The sequence below is a fragment of the Barbus barbus genome (assembly GCF_936440315.1).
Source record: "Barbus barbus genome assembly, chromosome: 21".
Classification (NCBI taxonomy): Eukaryota; Metazoa; Chordata; class Actinopteri; order Cypriniformes; family Cyprinidae; genus Barbus; species Barbus barbus.
In genome coordinates this window covers 664,198-680,054 of record NC_136749.1, presented here as the reverse complement: position 1 = coordinate 680,054, position 15,857 = coordinate 664,198, and positions in this window count along the sequence as shown.

The window sequence follows — 15,857 nt, the reverse complement described above, 5'->3', positions numbered from 1 at the left end:
AAGCCTGTGATTGTGGATATTGTGTTTCTTACCAGTGCTTCTCCTCATTTATGTTGACCTTTGTTGAATGCCTTATCTAAAGCCACATTTTTCATTGTGCTGTCTGGTGCACCTTCATTATGGATTTAGACCTTATAACCAACTTTCTGGGTAAAATAGCAGTTTGGTGGTTCAAATGCTGCCGGCATCTCATCCGGCGTGAAAAGAAAATTCAATCAGGAAAGAGAGACTGATCCCGGTTAATGCTCAGATGAGCATCAGGTCCATGACTTCTATTCTGCTCATAAAAACGTTTTCTACTCCAAAAACAGCCTTAGATGAGCATGAGTTAGACAGCTTCATTGATTATATTGGGGAAATGTAGTTTTGACGCCACATATCATGCGTAGACATAGGTAAGTGGTGTAACCAGCAACAATAGTCACATTAATACAGATTTCATCTGATGTGCATCACAGCTTCAAATGTGACTCATCCAATCAGACTGACCGTGATTTTCAGTTTTGAGTCTTACACTGTGTTTGAGTCAGTATATTAATCTTTTGGTCATTTGTAAAGTATTTCATTCATTGGAAAACTGGAAATCGCCTTTAGTCATTTTCAGCAAAAAATAATATGTTGAGGGATTGCAAATTACTAATACTAAAACTCTTATTTCAGTTTTTACTACTTCTAATATCTATAGAATAATTAAATCACAAAACAGTCGAATCAGTATGAAATGAAAGATGGCCAGATGGGTGTTAATTATTGTAACTATATTGATATTTACAGTAAAAAACAATATGTGTACAAGATCATCTTGTAAATTAACTAGTAAAAGTAAATGATAGCAATCTTAATCATCATCATCTCTAAAGGAGGGATTTGTTGGATCCGCTGTGGATTTCTTCACTTTCTAACTGCAAGCAGAATTAAATAATGGCCCTCACATCATCATCATGCCAAACTGCTGTTGCATATTCATTAGAAATATTTGAATATTAGTTGAATGTATTTTTAAAGAAATCAAACAAACCTTAAATTTCCTTTTCATCATTAAAGCAGTTGACGAGAGTGAGAGAGATTTTAGCGCTTCTCCGAGCTGTCAGACGAGGAGCGTCTCTCACCGTAGGCAGTCTGCCACACATCTGATGCACTGCTTTTGTCACGACAAAACTGGCAAGGTGAGAACTTCCCTGGTGAACGTTTGATAGTTTACACATGTTGAAGAGAGAAAGCTGTAACGTAATAAACATATAATATTAATATGTAATTTAAAGAAATAGTTTAATTTAGCTCAAAGGGAATCATATATGATTTTATAGGGATTTGAACAGAATCAGTGTTACGGCGACTCACTGAACGAGCCGTATAACAAACTCTGTACTGGATATTAAAATCCAAAATATAGTGAAAACACTATTAAACAGCACAGTAACAGGATCGGCAGATTAAGACATTAACTTGTGAGCAGAAAACACAAGATACTTATCTTTTCAATATAAATCAGATTTTATTTATATAAACTTAAGACATAAACTAATCTAACACATGAACACAAGCATTCACACATTCACACGTTGCAGAAAGAGAGAACGTGAGGAAAGGATGCATTTAAGAGAAAGAAAATTTGAAAACCCAAATTTACAGCAATATGTTCAATTGCATAGACCTTAACAACCATCAATCACTTATTTAACCCTCGCTTTGAGTTTCTCAATGAGGCTAAGATTTATATTAAAATCACCAATTCAGAACTTGGAGGCGTTACTTGCTTGCATTGCCTGTGTTAAGGGGTTTCCTTTGTGTTGTCGTTGCAAACAGGGGGTTCCCCGAAGTGTCTGAATGGCTGAAAGTTCAGTAGTCTTTGAAGTGAGGTCTTGGGCGTTGGCTGAGGATGCGGAGTTGGTCTGGTCGAAGTTTGAAGCGAGTGCAGTCGGAGCTGGACTTTGTAGCAAACTTACGTTAACACACGAAACTCCACGGAAAGACAAGAAACTAAAGTAAAAGAATAAAAGGATTTGGTGAGACTAGGTTGGTTTTCTTTCCATCGCGGTAGCAGCTGGCACGTGGCCCAGAGCACGCTCAAAGAGCAGCACGCGGTGCCAGAAGAGGAGAAAGAGTGACTAAGAGAGCATTTTTACGAAGAAGAGTAAGAGAGACTAAGAGGAAGTTTGATGGTGTCCTGAGTTTTTAAACTCGGCTTTCAGACCGTGCCATTTGGACGTCTTGACCAATTAGATACTGTCCTTGCTTGGGGTATTGCTTTGTTTCTCCACCCCACTAATAAATCGTTGTTATCTGTTCAGTCAGAGGTCCGAACTTTACAGGCTCTTGCAAAGTATACTTTTGAACATGATTTCTATAACAAGACTATGATGCATTTGACAAAGAATTGATTGGAAGAAACATTTTAAGCATGATTTTCCAAACTCATACATACTAAACATGAATATTACCCTTTAAGGCTTAAGATATTCAATACTTATTAAAAGCAAGACATACACAATGAGTGATTAAAACAAGGATATTCAAATGTGTGGGTTACATACACAATATGCAGTTATGCATAGAAATGATTAGTTTCATTAAAAATTGAAAATGAAAGTATTTTATGTAGTTCTATGGAGAACGAAGTTATGTTCTTTTAGACAAAGGAATTTTGGTTTGGTCTGTCTTCTATGTGTGGAGACCTTCCCAAGAGAGTCTGTAGCTCATGATTTTCTATCACAGGTTTACATGTGACCATCAGTCTTGATTATTTGCAACAAATTTGACGGTCTCTTTCCTGAATTGGAATTATCAATAAGTGTTCTTTTGTCTCAATGTTGAAAGCTGTTTTAGGAAAGAGGCTTGCTGGTTAGTCTTTCTTCAGACTAGCTGGTGCTAGGATCTGGACAGATTTATGACATCCTGTTTCTTGGAGCCTCTCTTTCTGGAATCTCAGCTTCTCATGTTTCGATGTTCTGATGGAATCTTAACTTTGTCTGATTCAGTCTCTGATATCTTACAAAGCGTTAGACGGAAGTCCAGATGTCTGGGAGAAAGATGAAGAAAACCAAATAAATAAGAAAACCATCTCTGCATTTGTTTGTTTCATCCTCTGTCAGGTAACTTCGGTCCATCCGTCTCTTTGCTTGAGTCCACTGTCTGCCTAACATGTATAAAACAAAGCAATCACAGTGAGATGACTGAACATGCACTTAAGTGCTCTGAGCTCGAGCAGTTATCTGACTTTGTTCACTGGTTGCTCCACAGGCCTGTGCAATGCCCATCAAATAAGTGCATATCAGATGAAGGAGAACTTCACAAGATGCTGAAGCGTTTGACATTCAACTCTAATGTATTATGCAGACGAGTAAAATATTGTGCAACTTTTCAAAGGCAACTGCAAAACCAACGCAGTTTGAGAGAATATACTCTAATGACACTATTTTTGGCTTTGCACACTTTTATTTTAGTGACTGGTAGTAAGTAAATGACTACTGTAGACAACCCAGTTACAATGAAGATATGCTCGCTAATGTACCAAACCCTATAAAACATAAACCACATTAAAACCTAATGTTGGGATGAAAGAATGGATGAAACGCATTTGTCCGTGTTTCACTCATCTCGAATCGCGATTAAGGGGAGGGGAAGTGGTGTGTGGCCAACTATGGTGACCCATACTCTGCATTTAACTCATCCAAGTGCACACACAGTAGTGAACATACACCCGGAGCAGTGGGCAGCCAATGCTGCGGCGCCCGGGGAGCAGTTGGGGGTTCGGTGCCTTGCTCAAGGGTCTCACCTCAGTCGTGGTATTGAGGGTGGAGAGAGTTTTGGTTATTCACTCCCCCACCTACAATCCCTGCGACTCCAACCCACGACCTTCTCTCAAGTCCAACTCTCTATCCATTAGGCCATGACTGCCCTATTTTATTTTTTATTTTTATTTATTAAGGGATGCGTTCAAGAGCGCTCAAGAAACAGTATCTCTTCCGCAGCTCGGTATGCTTTCAACTCGTTTTATTTTTTTTAGTAAGATCGATTGCTTCAGTCTGTCTCTGTCTGTTGTGCTGCTGAGAGGTTTGCGTTTGTAGCTCTGCTTTTTTATTGAATCTTTACCTTACTTTCACTCTCTGTTGTTTAAAGTGATAATATATAACTTAATTCCCACCATATTTCTGGTATTATCTATCAAACTAATCTAACTAATTTGATCGTTCACTTTTTAAAACCGTGAGTGCAGCTCATCAGCTGGTTAGCTTGTTACTCGTGGTTCCATTTGCGTTTCTGTTCGTGCCTATTATTGTTTTCTCTTTTTTCGCTCCGTTTTTCACGAGTTCATCAAACAACAGTGGTAAGTGGTAAGTTAAGTTGGTATCATTCATCAGTCACGGTGAGTAATGGCATCTTCTCCTGCTATTGTTGTTTGCACTTCATGTCACATGTATAGTTTATCTCTCTCTGTCGGCAATGAGGGATCCACATGTGATAAATGCAGGGAAATAGTTAGGCTGACAGAGAAGGTTTCAGAATTAGAGACACGCATCCAAACTTTAGTTGAGGATAGTAAGAATGTGAGGGCTGTAGATACTGCTTTGGATGCGACTAGCTCGTGAGCCCGTGCAGCAGGGCAGCTGGGTGACTGTGAGGCGGCCTAGTCGCGGGTCAAAACACTGCTGTTCCATTCCGATCAGAACATCAGACAGGTTCTCCCCACTCAGTGATGCACCCACTGAGAAACCCGATGAGTGCTCTGGTTATTGGTTATTCTATTGTACGGAACGTGAAAATAGAGACACAAGCCACCATAGTCCATTGTTTACCGGGAGCTAGAGTGCCTGACATCTTGGCAAATTTAAAAGTGCTGGCGTATCATGTATCCAGCCCAGATGGTCATTGCAGTCACCAGATCCAGTCCGTATCCAGATCAAATGGTGGATCAGCACCCAGAGACGACCTCTACAGCCCTGAACGTCAGCGGAGACAAGGACACAGAGATGAGCGCCAGAGACAGATCCCCAGTGAGGACCCCGCCACTTAGACAGCCATCGGGAAAGACCACTGGAAGCAGTTGAGACCTTACAATCTGACTTTGCTGCAGTTGGAATTGAACTGCTGGTTCGTTTGGCCAGAGGAGAACTGGTCCACCGACTGAGCCTGGTTTCTCCCAAGGTTTTTTTCTCCATTCTGTCACCGATGGAGTTTTGGTTCCTTGCCGCTGACACTGTTTAAACTGAACTGAGCTGGATGATGACATCACTGAATTCAATAATGAAATGCATTTAAGTGAAAATCTTTTTTTAATCTTTTTATTTTACATTATTGACACACTATTTTCCTTTTTTGATGTGCAGTTGCTTTGACACAATTTACATTGTTAAAAGCGCTATATAAATAAAGGTGACTTGACTGTACGACATTCACGTTACATGATTTGGCTGATTTTTACGTAGAGAGCGTGACAGCGCACCACATTTTCATAATAATTGGCCAAATTCAAAAACAAAACTAAAATTAAAACATCTTTGAGAGCAAGGGGGCCCCCTGGTGTTTTGGGGGCCCTACCCAGCTTGCGTGTTCTGCGTATAGGGAGTATCAGCTCTGATAAGACAATAGGTCGTAGCACCATCTTAAACACAATTTGTCTAATATTTATGACATGATACAAACCTTGATTTCTGTAACGATCATCTTCGGCTCCATTATGATGATCATTATGTAGTTAATGACCTGCAGTTTGGCTGACAGGTGAGGATTAATTAGTACTGGGAGCTCCTTTCATGGGCCCTGGACCACTGGACCAGATTCACTCTGACAGTTTCTGTCAGCAGATGCTCTGGAGAGGTGATGCTGTGGCACTTACAGTTAGATTTTTATATGCAATTGATATAAAGGTGCATGTATATATCAGATTGTTGCTATATCGGATGGTAATTTTAAACATTCATAAAAAGATCGTCCTGCGTGGTCTCTGAGGTTTGATTGTTACATCTCTTCATCCCCTGTTGTATAAGATGCAAACACAAATAGCCATTGATAAATTTAGCCTTGTTGCCATAGAGACGAATTAGTCAAGTTTAGACCAAACTAAAAAAAAAAAGTCCTGTTTTCATTGCATTTCAGCACATCAGGTAAAAGACGATTAAGCCCCATTGCAAAATGCTCCTTGGACAGTTTAACAGACTGAAGGACAAACAGCTAAATTCAAGATGGCAGGCATTCGATCCAGAGAGCTTGTAAGTTGAACCTCTTTTTGAACTGAGCGTAAATGAGGAGCTCTGGGACACTGGAGATGAAGAGCAAGCGACGGGTGAACCGTTTCATGAGAGTGCCAGTGCCTGAGCAAGCAGTTGCATTTGTGTTCGTTCACATTAACTGTTTAACTGGTCTCAATACATCTGGAGAACCAGCAGAATTTAAGTCCTTTCAACAACAACTGAGATTTATCTATTGATAATCACACATAAAATATTATATTATATTGTAGTGCTTCTCTTCATGGTTACTTCAAAACAGTCACACCTGAATATTCCATTGGTTGATAACCATAAACATTGCCCATGCTAGATTGTCAGCTTGCTGATGATTCTGGAATTTCCGTCAAATACATGCTTATTTCACTGTTTATAATACATACTATATGCTTAAAATTATTTTTTCATATATATATATATATATATATATATATATATATATATATATATATATAAATAGGCACTACTTTAAAGACAAGACAAGGTGGTGATGTTGTTGTTGGAAAAAAAAAACTTAGAAAGAACAGCATTAACAGCAGCCATTGTTGTCCTCTCCACCATGTTTAAAGTTTATGGCCCGCCTAACTCAGAAACTCAAGTATCAAAATAATGTAAGTTTCCCAGTAGTAAATACGACTTGAGAGGGCATTCATGACTAATATCTGATTAAGAAACTTGTATACAATAATTCTGATAGCACTTGAAGGCAGCATAAAGCATTGTCCATCCCAGAACGTAAAGTTCAATGTGAGGGCAGGCCAGTGGGGGAGTGCAATCGTGCTCAGGCTCGGTTCAAGGCAACCATGTCTAGTGTTAGTACACCCTCAGAGGTGAAGGACAGCAGAATCCATTTGCAGCGATTTAAAATAGAATAAAGGTATAAGTAACTCAGAAAACAAAGAACTACAAACAAGAAATAACTAAACCAAAACTGAGGACACCAACAAAATGCCATGTAAAATTAAGTCCCAAGAAGGAACATTAGAAACACCAGAGCTATTTTAGTAATAGAGTAATCAGGGAATCACAGAGGGGAACAGGAAGCAGGAACAGGACAAGGCAAAGGTCTACACAACAAAACTAAAGCACAATTAACACAGAGTACATTACAGATGTGCGGGCTTGGGAAACTTTTTTTTTTTTCACTTTGCATAAATTGTTTTGGATGCTGATGGCCTCAGCAGGCCCTTAACTAGCTTAACATGCTTCTTTAGAAAGATCATGTTGGTTGACCCGAGTTTTTCTGCCAGCCAGAACTAACCAGCCTAAACCAGCATAGAAATGCATGCAGGGTATTTCATTACATTGGCGGTGAAGAAAGACAAAGAGGGGTTACCAGGCCAGTCTGCGATTAGCAGAAAAGTGCCACTTCAACCTGCATGGCTTCCTCAAACTGTCAGAGCTGTTGATCTGCAGCTCGCTCGAGTCAAACCGTCACGCTCCACATAACAAATGTGAGCCCTGGAGGTTAAGACCCTCATAATCACACTAATCACAGGCTTTTTCTGTGTAATTAATGTAGCCGGGCTACTGTACTTACTACAGGAGTAAATCAAATATCACCATACATCTATAACGAAAAGGGGTTCTTTATTTGTGACCACGTATGCAAAGACCGTGGCATTAATGACAGAGATTTCCACTTGTAGGCAAGATCAAGAAATTAAACATATACTAAAGGAAAACAATAAAATGATCCCAAATGTCCACCAAGGAGTTAGCGGGGTTTTCCCCCTCTTTTACATGGGAGGGAGTTCAAAGTTAACAATATATAGCATATCAAATCAAAATAAATAATACAGGCGACTCAATGTTCTTCCGCTTCCCAATAACTCTGTCTCTTCTCTTACAATTCAAACGACCGTAAATAGATGTAAATAAAATACACAAGTACGAGTTTCCTTGTCAATACCCTGATAAACAACAGTAGTGGCTGATGATGCTTTTCTGAATAGAGAATAAAAACACAAGAACCATTTTAGATATACATGAGCATAAGCCAGGCCCCAAATTTCCCAAATAAATGTCCCAAATAAATCAAGGTTACATTTTCCACATTCTTCTTAACATCACAGTCAATGTTTTAATATCGTAACACAGATTATTGGAGTATGTAGATTAACACTAGGCTCAAACAGAAACAGTTCACTGCCCATTTACATTTCCCTGAGTGAAAATAAACATGATTAAATACAAACACCAACGTCACTCACTGTTGAGCGTTGAATCGCACTATGACATCCGCGGAGTGTACTCGCTCTCCCCTCTGATATTAGGTCATTAAAAGAGAAAGAGGTACATTAAACTTTCTTCTCCATTTCGTAACGATAATATACGACAATCAACCAGTAAATGAACAGAATGAATAAACACTCACGCTCAATCTCCGTCACTACGGACTACCTGGTCCCGCCCCGTGAACCTTCCCCGCACTCGGAGAACCGAGAAATCCAACCAATCACTAACAGTTGAGCAGCGGCGCTCTGAAACTGTACCGGGGATTCCCTTTTTTTCTAACGGGCAAACCACAATTGCCTTCCCGCTCGCGCAGGTTCACGGATCAGCAAGGCTGCACTCTCAGGACAAAAACATCGCTTTTTCTCCTCTCCCTACGACACTGCACACAGCACGCAAGGGCATCCCAAGTGGCAGGGAGGTGTTATCACAAACACTTTTTTTCCCTGGTCACATTAATATTAAAATGCCTGCTAAAAATCATGGGCGAAGTAAATGTAAACACACAGGCCTACCGCCCTCTGGAAACAGAAAATCAACAGCGGTCAAGGAACGAGTTTGAGGCAGAGAGAAGCAATGCTAATGAGAGGAGGTCCTCTGTGGAGATCTTCCAGTGAGCAACACAATGGCAAGGGCTCGTCCCCGTACCTTCCTCATGAAAGATTCATGCCAATGACTGACTCCACGACAGACGGAAACTTTCTCTTGTGCTCTGAAGTGATGCTAAAGAGTCTTTAAAGCACATTAAACTCCAACATTAAAGACGTGAATAAATTGAAATGGCTATAATAACTCTCCTCAACACTATAGTCCCCATCAAGCTGGCATCTAAACTCACTGACCTCGGCCTAAACTCCTCACTCTGTGACTGGATTCAAGACTTCCTCACCGGCAGACCTCAAGTGGTGAAAGTTGGCCAGTTCACCTCAAACTCCATCACTCTGAACGTAGGAGCCCCACAGGGCTGTGTCCTGAGTCCCCTGCTCTACTCTCTCTACACGCATGACTGCGTGTCCTCTCACAGCTCCACATCTATTATCAAATTCGCTGAAAATACTGTGGTTCTGGGCCTACAATGATGAGACCGCATACTTGGATGAGGTAGAGAGACTCACATCATGGTGCCAGGACTGTCTCTCTCTGAATGTGAGCAAAACTAAAGAGCTGATCATGGACTTTAGGAAGAGACAGCAGCAGCCCTACACTCCTCTTATGATCAGTGGGACCCCTGTGGAGAGGGTGAGTAGCTTCAAGTACCTCGGCGTAAACATCTCCGAGAACCTGACTTGGACTACAGACATCCAAACACAGGTTAAGAAAGCCAGGCAAAGACTGTACCATCTGTGACAGCGGAGGAAATTCAGGGTCTCACCAGCAATCCTGAAAACTTTCTATTCAGGGACCATAGAAAGAGTATTGACTCAGTGCATCTCAGTGTGGTATGGAAACAGCTCCAATCAGGACTGCAAAGCACTACAGAGAGTTGTGCGCTTAGCTGAGCGCATCTCAGGGTCTGCTCTCCCCTCTCTGCAGGACATCTACCTCAAACGCTGCAAAAATAGAGCTGTTAAAATCTTCAAGGACTCTAATCACCCTGGTAACCATCTATTCACTTTGCTTCCATCTGGTAAGCGCTTCCGTAGCCTGATGGCAAAAACTGAGAGACTTAGGAGGAGCTTCTTCCCCCAGGCCATCAGGCTCCTAAACTCTAACTCTGTGTCATAACATCACTTGACTCCATGTAAATATCACCATATCAATAAGCTATTCATAATTTTTCTCCATGTAAATATCATATATCAATAAGCTATTCATAATTTTTCTCTACCTCATATTGCTGCTATTCAAATACCCTGTACAACTTTTTGCACATTATTTTTGCACATTCCTCTTATATTACTATTTAAGTCATCAACATACTGACCTGCAAATTTATATGTATATTTTTTATCTTATCTTATTTCATTTTATTCTTTTATTTTATTTTATGTTTTGTACTTCTCCTTCTTAATATTTGTATTCTATATAATTGCACTGTCCTTGGAGCGGACCTGACCTACATTTCTCTGCTGGTTATACCCTGTATAATTGTGTATGTGACAAATAAAAAAATCTTGAATCTTGAATCTTGAATCCTACAATGCAAACATTGACTGCTCAATTAAGAGAAATAGCTTGGAAGAACTAAAGTGAGTGGGATGCATCCATAAACTCCATAATCTCAGTTAATGTGTTACTGTCAGTGCATGTTAAAAAGAGGACAACAGTGTTCTGATATTAGCTGAAGGGAAAATTATTTTTTGTGGGTTTGTGTGAAGTTTAGCTCACACTCACATGCTGATAACCAATACTAGGGTCTTTGAAGCAAGAGCTCGTGTGCGCTTGGGGATTCATCTCTCAGATGAAACTCAGTAGATATCTTCACACAGCTAAATTAGATAACGATATGAAATTATCTTCCATAGCGAACATAAAAACAACATTGATTGCAATAGAAACGTAGACTATTATTATAAAACAGGTTGTGATCCTCATATCTGGCCAACATTCCAGTTGTGCTAAAATAAAAAACGTAATAACTATATATAGCTGATATAAATGCAATAGCAGTTTTTATTTTTAGTGAGAAACATGCATTTTGCTCTAATCATTTTCTTTCAGCTATATATTTGTTTTCTGATGAACAGCTTCTGCAATAAATAAATAAATAAATAACATGAAATAAAAGGATCAGAGCCTCCAAAAAGTACATGAAAGAACCATAAAAAAAACAATTCATATGTATTTTGTGTTATTTCAAGTCTTTTGAATTCATTGCTTTATGTGAAAAAAGGCTGATTTGAATCTTGACACACAGACAGGAACATTTGTTTGTCTATATAATAAGCAAAGCATCATGAACATGCTTCACACCAAATAAGGAGAAGAAAACGCTCACAAAGCTCACTGATACTAACAGCTTTTCCCCAAAGAGAACCAAGAAAACACCCAGAACACACTATGTGCTAAAAAAAACAAAACAAAAAAAACATTGAAACCATACATAGCAACACAACATCTCTCATATACTGATCAGAACATGCATAAATCTGCTTTTCAGAGAACTTTCAAAGAACTCAATCTTCAGCTCCAATGAAACAGGCACTCAGTAAGCACAGGAAGTGATGATATAAATCATCCTTGTGTTGCTGGAGTAAAACTCAGCGAGCGCCGCTGCAGGAGTTCAGACGAGTCACCTGGGTTGAGAACAGCAGGAGCCATAGGGTAAGGTCAATCTCTGAATGCTACAGTAATGGCCTTGATTGACTCTCTCTCTCTCTCTCGTTCTGCGGTTCTTCTGACCCCAACAGCCAGACAGATGAGAGCCATGTTTGAAAGGGTGAAACCTCGCTGGCTCCTGCACTCGCCACCCTGCCTCCGCGCACACACACATACACGTGCATGCGGCCTGTGCTCTTTCCAGATGGTGGTCTGTGATCATTTATTAATGAGGAAGTTCAGAGAGTTACTGCCAGCTGCTGCCAGCCTGCGCCATAGGCCACACACACACTAATATACCCACACTCACACACATGCATGCACACACATGCCCTCTTAATCCAGGTTCACTTCCTCATGGCAAATGAATGCAGAAATTTGTAATTCATAATTTTTAAAGGAACAGAAGTAGCAGCTTATTCTTTAAATTTCTATCAATACCAAACAGTTGCTGGTAGCCATTGACTTCCATAGTATTCCTTTTTCGGAGTGTCTAATGACACTTACTGTAAATAGTCCGCCTTGTTGGCAGAGGCTATTTACACTAACTCTGCCCACCAACATGTGATTGGGACAGTCAACATTATAAAAAACAGCTATGAATCATCAGCTCCAGATGGTAAAGTGATGGCGGTGGTCTTTTTGCTGCGATCGACCAGGGTTCGAACTTGCATTTTGCCAAACTTTTTTTTCTCCCTTTTCAAATCTCATATCACATCGTAAAGGCATTTTTTTTTAATAAAAATTAAGGAAACAACCAAAAAGTTGAAAATTAAGTATCGGGTAGGTGTAGGGAGGGATTTGTCCCAATAAGGTGGCATCCTTTTAATAATTTGAATTAAAAATTGTCATTTACACTCAATACTTTATTATTGCATACTGTTTTATAATGTAATACAATACTGAAGTGTGATAATTGCCACTATTTGCACAAGTAATATAAATAGCAGAAAATCTTGCTATTTTAACATAGTGTAAATAGAAACTATTACACTATATTTTATTTTGTGTTGGATAGAAGAAATAAACACATACAGGTTTGGAATAAGTGGAGGGCGAGTAAATGATGACAGTTTTTATTTTTGGATGAACTATCACTTTAATGTGACTTTATTGATATATTCAAGTCTTCTGAAGACATACAATGCTTTGTGCAAGGAACAGACTTAACAACAAGTGAATAACAGTTTTAATAAAAGTTTGAATAAATAATAATAATAATAAAAAAACGTTTGAATAAAAGTTTGGTTACACTTTATTTTGATAGTCCACTTTAGATATTCTACTAACTATAAGTAACTTTGCAACTACGTGTCAACTAACTCTCTGAGTAGACTGTTAGGTTAGGTTTAGATTTAGATTTAGGACATTGGAGGCACAGATCTCATTAATTACTGGTTTGGGTGTCATTTTGGAGCTTGACAGCTTTCATAACTTTCATTGTATGACACACAGGAGTCAGACGTTTCTTCAGAATGTCTGCTTATTGTGTATTAATTTGTGACTGATGCTTCCTGTGATCTGAATCAGAGACTGTGATCTGTGAGACATACAGCATCCAGTCGAGGACTGAAAGCGGAGCTCCTGATGACTCTTGAGGACATCATGTCTTCATCAGACCTCTGTGACGCTGAGGATGTCAAACAACAGACTCAGTGGAAATGGACAGCTGTGCATACAGACTCCACCAAAACAAGCTTCTGAAGTCCTCTTTAAGAAGGATTTGTTCATATAAAATCCATACGTGAGACATGACTTTGGTGCCTGTTTTATGTAATGTTGTTTGCTATATTATTTAATAATAAAATAATAATAATAATAATAATAATAGTAAAATAAAGCAAAAACATAACTGTAGTATGATGGTCAGGTCCTGTTTGATTAAGGTTTGTATACTATCATGTTTTAAATTTGTAAGGAATGTATGTTTTTACATGTGTGTGGTCATTACATTAAAAGTGTTGAAAACAGTATTCATCTATCAATGACAATTGAAGCATATGAGACAATAGGTCTTTTAATATTCATCCAGGGCTTATACCTGAAAAAGGCCACTTGAAAAAGCTCTGGCTTATTAAACACACACAGACAGAGACATGTGTGTCCTGTATTTTGCCAGATGTGGTGCAGTGAAATATTCCCTGTTGGGAGTGGATTAATATGCCGTTTCCGCAGCTGCTTCATACGCCCGTGTCTTCTGTTTTCCTGTGCTTTGTGTCAAACCCACGTCAACCGACCCCTCCTGTAGGACTGAAATTCAGCATGGTCATAACCTCGTAACCTGCCGCCTCAATCTATCTGACGACATGCATGTTTTATTTAACTACTTATGGGTGAATATCCATACACTTTAGACTCAGAGGAGCTACTAACTTGTGGTTGTAGCTTTTAAAAAGGAAATTGAGGATGAAACGGAAACTCAGGATGGTAAAAGCACAAAAAGGCTCTTTATTCCATCTGAGCTCCAGCTATGTCAAATAAACATACCATGAGATGTTGGGAAGCAGCGGCTCATGAACGGCTGAGGATCATGAATCTGAACATCACTTGCAACCACTTCAAATCATCAGCTGTGTTTGCTTCGGTGGGCTGAGCTTCACTCCACCCTTACTGGTTTACCAAAGTCAGGGACGTCTGTCAATATGACATCTGTGATAGCCATAAACATTTACATTTATGCACTTGGCAGATGCTTTTACCCAAAGTGAGTTACACTGCACTCACGGTATACATTTGACCAGTTCATGCATTTTATGGCTCATATAGTCTGAAATATGTGAAAATATGTAGGAAAAACAGCTCAGTTTTATTCAATACGCAATTGGGCGCAGATGCTGATATTTATATGACCAAAAAGGATGAAATTTTGATAGCAAGCAATGTAAATCAACGCAATCTTCATAACAGCATAGAAGAGTAATTATATAAAATAATATAAATATCAGTATATCTCCAATAATATGTCTTAGAAAAACATATAATGCAATGCAATGCTGATTGAGAGATGAAGAAATAAATGCTCCTCAGAAGATGTGAGATGTTTTGGAGGCTTGTGAAGATCATTCCTCCGCTGAGGAACAGTGAAAGTAAAGCTTCTGGAAACAAACGCTCCTCAAAAGATCCTGATGATCAGATTTGAGACGCACTGATTTTACTAAAGAATAATTGATGGAGAATCAAGTAAAGCTGAGCTGCTTCAGTCCAGTAAGTGTTCATCTGGAGATATGACTGCAGTTATTCTGACATTTACTTGATCAAAATCAGTCAAGATTTGACAGAAAAGAGACACTGAAGCAGCAGCTGAAGCTGGACGTCTGTACAATTACACTAAAAGAGCTTTTCCTGGATAAAACACTCTTCAATCATACGACAAATGCATGAATTAGATTGTATGTAATACAGCTTTAACAGTAAAGTTTTGATCATTTTTATTATTTAGTGGTCTTAGAAATTCATGTATCAAATATAATGCAATATATCAGAGCATATTAGAAACTGATATATAAATTTGACTGGACACATAACGTTTCTGTCAACAGTAACTCTATAAAGCCTACACTGCTGGTTATTTTCGATGTTTGATTGACAGGTGAGTAGGCGGTGCTCTGCTGTCATCAGATAAATGAGCTGCAAATGCAAAGTGCTCTACAGTAAGTATAGAGAGACCACAAAAGTCTCTGTACAAACAGCCATCTGTCGAGAACAAACTCTTTCTAAGGTGCAGAAGCCTTCAAATGTCACCAGCTGGCATTTTGGTGATTATAAGTTTATGTAGAAGCAGTGAGAATGTGAGAGAGACAGGCACTGCCGCCCATATGTTTCAAACATGTCACATGAAACAGTCACACGCTGCCTGGAGAAAGCTGATATATTTAATTTGTTCATCGCTCATAAAGGGTGATTCAAACATGGAGCAATAAGACAGACAGATAGACAGATATCTAGAGCGCAACAACATACAGAGACACAGACGGTGTGTGTGTGTGTGTATCAGAAGCGGCAGACAGGTGACCCAGTGAGGTCTTTACAGAGAGAAACAGAAAATCGTGCCCCCATGTGCTTCTGATGTGATGCTGATGTTATCTGGATGTTTTCCTCCTCAGCACTGAATGACTGTGAGAGAGAGATGTGGAGGTC